Source organism: Gouania willdenowi, chromosome 16, assembly GCF_900634775.1.
Source record: "Gouania willdenowi chromosome 16, fGouWil2.1, whole genome shotgun sequence".
NCBI lineage: Eukaryota > Metazoa > Chordata > Actinopteri > Blenniiformes > Gobiesocidae > Gouania > Gouania willdenowi.
In genome coordinates this window covers 33,367,931-33,374,349 of record NC_041059.1, presented here as the reverse complement: position 1 = coordinate 33,374,349, position 6,419 = coordinate 33,367,931, and positions in this window count along the sequence as shown.

The following is a 6,419-nucleotide window of genomic DNA, read 5'->3' as shown; positions in this document are numbered from 1 at the left end:
ATGCTCAAAGGACAAAGGCCCAAATAAAGAAGAAAGAAACAGTCAGATAGCAACAGGGGATGAAGAAAGACAAGTGCAGAGTGAAGATAAAAAGAAATACAAACAAGAAATGAACAAAGAAAGACAATAAATGTAGAGTAACAGTTAATAGTACGGAGACTTAAAGTACAAGATAAACGAACGAAGACAGTCACTTGTCTCACATTTATTCATTTTACTTTATATGTCTGGGGATAAGCAGTACAGAAGATAAGTAGCTATTTAAAGCTATAATAAAGAGCGTATTTTGTTTATTTAGGTAAGGCATAATGAAAAATTTTGCATGTGCAGAAACCTAGAATTGCCCCTGTCAATTCATCCTGAGCCAATAGGCTCAAGTTCGAGTTAAGCCACAAATCAGTTGGTTTCATGTCTGAGTGGAGTTGCAAGTCTTTCATTATTTTGGCAAGTCGAATCTACAGTCATCAAATTTGTGACTTGAGTCTTCATCTTTTGTTCAAGGACTAAAAAGAATGCAAATTGATCAACAGAAACATGAATCAAGAACCTAGAACCAATCAAGGGTTAAGAAACTGCATCGAAGTGAATTAGATCTACACGTTGATAAGGTATAGCTTGTTCATGGTGTTAATGCCAGGCTTTCATTCCATTGCCCTTAAATATTGAAGCAGAAGTTTTAAATATTTGCATGGTCTTAATTATTTAGTAGAATAAGATCCTGCAATGGTGAGATCTATTTCTGTTAAGCGTCATATGATAATTGAGGCAATATACTATAAAGCAGTGCTGTCATATTAGCATCCATTAAAAGCAGTTGAGTTTGTGCTATTGTCTGTGCTGCAGACACAGCTCTGTGTCTGTTGTTGATCCCATTACCTAATGTGCCATAGACATTTTATCATTTACCGCTTTAGTTGATTATTTATCACCTCCTCCTAAAAAAAGTTCAAAGTTAATATTTCTTAAGACGGTTATCTTATCTCATCTTATATGCTGATACAATTATGTTGTTCTGGAAGTTTTTTTTTTTTTCTTTAGGGACAAAGTCTGTTAATAAACGGTAACATTCAACTAATTCTCTCAACAAAAGTAAACCACAGTGACCCTTGAATTGCACATCAGACAGTTATTAACCCTCTTAGACCCACTAATCTAAAATAGGTTTAAAAAATGTTTGCTTTTCTCTAGTTTTTCTTTCACACAATCATAAGGAACCACATTCGCCAAATGCAAAATTGAGCATGTTTAAATGTTTTGGGTCAGCATGGAAGCAAATGTTCATGCTGTACTGTAAGGGCACACAGATTCTGAGGATGTCACAATACATTGATACAATTACCTGCATTTTTGCACATTGCAAACCCCAAAATTACTTTGTACCACAGAAATTTTGCCCTCATGTGACCAGTTGAATTATAAAACTGTGTATCTAAACAAGCATTCATACTTTTTAAACACTTTAATATTAGGTAAAATTGGTATTTCTACCCTGTCTTTTAAAATAGTCACTTTGGATGGTAAATTACTTTACGAGGGCACAATTGAAAGAAAATGCAACTGTTCATCTGAAGCTGCAACTTCAACTTTTGATATTAAGATATTAAACACTGTGTAACAGTTTTTAACACCTTACTTCACTCTCTTACCCAATAAACACAAGACACACAAGACTGAGTGTGAAAAAACATAGAAATAAACACAGACACACACTGAGACAATAGTGTGAACACAACTAGCTAAGGCATACATGGGTAACAAAAAGACTCCAAAATCCAACAAACATGGCAGAAAAATAGACAAAACAACAGGAAAAAGATACCAAGCTGTTCTACAGAGCTGGATAAACATATCCAGACTTGACTTAACCAAAATTCAATATTCCAGATCATTTGTACTATGAAGCTGCATGGTTATTAACACCTTAACTTAAGTCAGGTGATTCATACCTGGATCAGTGCACGCTCACAAAAAAGAGGTGGAGTTTGCTGCATCTGACCAATCACAAACATGGAGAAACCCTGCAGAGCAATTTACTCACCAAGGAGGAACAAACCATTATTTTTGATAAATATAAAGAATTAAAATCCATAATCCAGGCTTAGCACAAGCAGGAAGGAAAGAATGCTGGCAGACTGTTAACGTGTAAACTGAAGAGATTATACAGTGGTATGCAAAAGTTTGGGCACCCTTGTAAATGTTCATGATTTTCCTTAATAAATAATTGGTTGTTTGGATAACAAATTCCAGTTAAATTTATCATATAGGAGACAAACACAGTGATATTTGAGAAGTGAAATAAAGTTTATTCGATTTACAGAAAGTGTGCTAGAATTATTTAAACAGAATTAGGCATGTGCATAAGTTTAGGCACCCTTGCATCTTATTGATTTTAATACTCTTAGCACTAATTATTGGAACTCAAAATTGTTTTGGTAACCTCAGTGATCCTTGATCTTAGGGTCTGGATTCTGGTGGGAGGTATTTTGGACCATTCTTCTCTGCAGATCATCTCTAGTTCAGTCAGGTTTGATGGTTTCCGAGCATGGACCGCCCGTTTTAAAGCACACCATACATTTTCAATAATATTCAGGTCTGGGGACTGAGACGGCCATTCCAGGATGTTGTACTTGTTCCTCTGCATGAATGCCTTAGTAGATTTTGAGCAGTGTTTAGGATCATTGTCTTGTTGAAAGATCCAGCCCCGGCGCAACTTCAACTTTGTCACTGATTCCTGGACATTGTTCTCCAGAATCTGCTGATATTGAGAGGAATCCATGCGCCCCTCAACTTTAACAAGATTCCCAGTGCCTGCACTGGACACACAGCCCCACAGCATGATGGAACCACCACCAAACTTTACTGTAGGTAGCAAGTGCTTTTCTTGGAATGCTGTGTTCTTTTTCCGCCATGCATAACGCCCCTGGTTATGCCCAAATAACTCTATTTTAGTTTCATCAGTCCACAGCACCTTGTTCCAAAATGAAGCTGGCTTGTCCAAATGTGCTTTAGCATACCTCAAGCGACCCCGTTTGTGGCGTGTGCAGAGAAAAGGCTTTTTCCGCATTACTCTTCCATACAGCATCTCCTTGTGTAAAGTGCGCTGAATAGTGGAACGATGCACAGTGACACCATCTGCAGCAAGCTGATGTTGTAGGTCTTTGGAGCTGGTCTGCGGGTTGACTGTGACTGTTCTCACCATCCTGCGCCGCTGCCTTTCGGAGATCTTTCTTGGTCTTCCACTTCGGGCCTTAACTAGAACTGTGCCTGTGGTCTTCCAATTCCTCACAATGTTCCTCACAGTTGAAACTGAAAGCTTAAATCGCTGGGATAGCTTTTTGTATCCCTCCCCTAAACCATGATGTTGAATTATCTTTGTTTTCAGGTCATTTGAGAGGTGTTTTGAGGCTCCCATGTTGCCACTAATCAGAGAAGATGCAAAGAGGAAACACCTAGAATTTTCCTACTTAAATACCCTGACTCATGATTGGATTCACCTGTGTATGGAGATCAAGGATCACTGAGGTTACCAAAACAATTTTGAGTTCCAATAATTAGTGCTAAGAGTATTAAAATCAATAAGATGCAAGGGTGCCTAAACTTATGCACATGCCTAATTCTGTTTAAATAATTCTAGCACACTTTCTGTAAATCGAATAAACTTTATTTCACTTCTCAAATATCACTGTGTTTGTCTCCTATATGATAAATTTAACTGAAATTTGTTATCCAAACAACCAATTATTTATTAAGGAAAATCATGAACATTTACAAGGGTGCCCAAACTTTTTCATACCACTGTACAATAGTTAGTGCCGATCAAGTAATTAGATTGGATAACAGACATTCCAAGAAAGCTGATCTAGAGTAACAACAGGAGATTTACGGATCATATCACTCCACTGTACAGCTGATCTAAATATTGTTAATTACCATTACATCTTGGGCTAACTACACCCATAACACACACTACGTTCACACTGCAGGTCTTAATGTACAATTCAGATTTTTTTTTTTTTTTAAATGATTGTTCATATTACATATTAAATGCGTCTTCAATGAGTTTGGATTATGAATGGAATGCGACACTGCAGTGATCCGCATTCGCAGACTATGCTGCGTTCACACCGGGTGCGTCACAAAATGTTCGTACGTTCAAATTACATACAAAGTATGGCAAGCGCTTTTAACATTTAATAGCTAGTCTGGTATGTAATACAGATATCTGCAATATAATTCTTCCTAGTCAAAATCAACATTTTGTATATCTACAATCTCATTCTTCCTATCCACAATTGTAATGTCAGATATCCACAACGTAATTCATCCTAAGATAAATGACGTCACTTTCCCCGTTGATGTGTATGGGGTTTGTCATTACAGATATCTTTAATTCAGTTATGGATAGGCGCAATGTGAGATCTGGATATCTGCAACTAAATTATGACTATCCATAACTCCATTTAGAGATATCTACAAGTGCATTCTGACTGGTCATGATTCGAAATCAAGATATTTTCAACTCCCATCCATTAAAGATATCTTTAGTGACATTTATAGATATCTTAAATTACGTTTTAACTAGTCAAAATGAAGTCATAGATATCTTGAACTAGAATTACACCTAGTCAGAATGCACTCATAGATATCTCTAAATGGAGTTATGGATAGTCAAAATTTAGTTGCAGATATCAATTATCAAGTTAGAGATAAAAATAAATTAATTGTGGTTAGAGATATCTCAAATTCAAAATATCTTTAACTTTAATTGTAACTAGTCACAATGTAATTACATTGTAATCTTGAGTTCCGACTAGGCAAATTGATATTGCAGATATCTGTTATCACAGGTAGGAGGAGGGGCTAACGGTGCGTTGTCAAATGTGAGACAAAAAAGATTCAATACGTCGTAGTTTTCTTGCACAACTCTAAAGTGAACGTAGCTGTTGCTCCCCACAAAGTACTTGATTGTAACTTTTCTCTATTGTATATAAGCAGTATCACACTTGAGGTTTTGCTATTGTGCTGACTGAAATATCAGCACTGATGTGATTATCTACGACAGTGTTTCTTGATGGGAGTACGCTATGACACTACAGAGGGTGCTTGAGAAAGTGGAAAATTAACAAATGAAAGCATTTAAAGTATGGGGTTTTACAATGTTTAATTTGAAGTTTAAAAAGATTATGATAATATTGATGATGGAAATTATCTTGATAAGAACATAAATTAAAAATTGTCAGTCTTGGTCCCACACCAGGCGGGTGATGACCGGAAATGATCAAAACTATAGAAATAAATCTATTCATGAGGCACTGTTATTCAACTTATTTACTAAGTTAGATTATTTAAAATGCATTAATGCTCCTTCATTCAATTATGCTCTATCATTGTTTTTTTATAGTATTCTGAGCAAAGTGTTGTAGTTGGACAAAGGGGGTACTTGGATCCAGAAATTTGAGAAATGATGTACTCAAAGCCATTCTAATAAAGTTTGAGAATCATACCTACGACCGAATCACACCAGTGCTGATATTTCAACACTCCCTTTCTTGAGATATTGCTTAAATAACTCACCAGACAATAATTAGACACACTGATCAGTTCAGTTTACCTTTATTACTGAACAGACCTATTTAAAGGTGGGGGGCCAAGAGCTCAGTACGCCCACATTATAAGGTGATAATTTGTTCTTTATTTTTTTCATTATTTGCATTTTACAGTAAAAGTCTAAAACAGTCTGTGATTATGTTTTTGGTTGATGAAGCTAAAGCTCATTGTATAGCACAGTCTGGTACGCGCGTACCGACATTTACACTGAGTGATTCCATCAGTAGACTAATGTTGGTCAGTCTATCCTATAGGTTAAAAGCATTCTGAGCACTTTGTAGTTTTGTTGAAGTCTATGGATGGACAGAGATGATAGCATGAGGCTGACCACCTTAACTTTATGTTAGGCGTTAAATCAAGAGCCAAGATATATTGAGATTTCTATTTTGGAGATATAGAAAATTACATTATACACTATTGTATAGCTCATTTTGTATTCAAAATACTTGTTTTATGAGTCGCTACTTCTCAGATCAGCATGAAAACTTTTCATTTTCATTGAAAAGCCCAGTTAGATGGATTAATGAGTGTGTCCTAACCCAGACCGTCCCCTAAACAAGCCACACAAAAGAACTCATTAACACATGCTGTCCCTTAAAGGAGAAAAATCCAAAAGTGGCAGCTGTTAATGAATGTGCCTGTGTGGCATTTTGCATCAGCAAATTTAACCCAGAATTGTCTTTATTGTAAAGCTTTATCAAGTTAAAAATATTGAGATTGATATCGTACATTGCCTTTTTGAGGAATATTATTGAGAAATGGTAGTCTGATGAATAATGAATATCAAGAATCAAGCAACAACATGGCAAAGG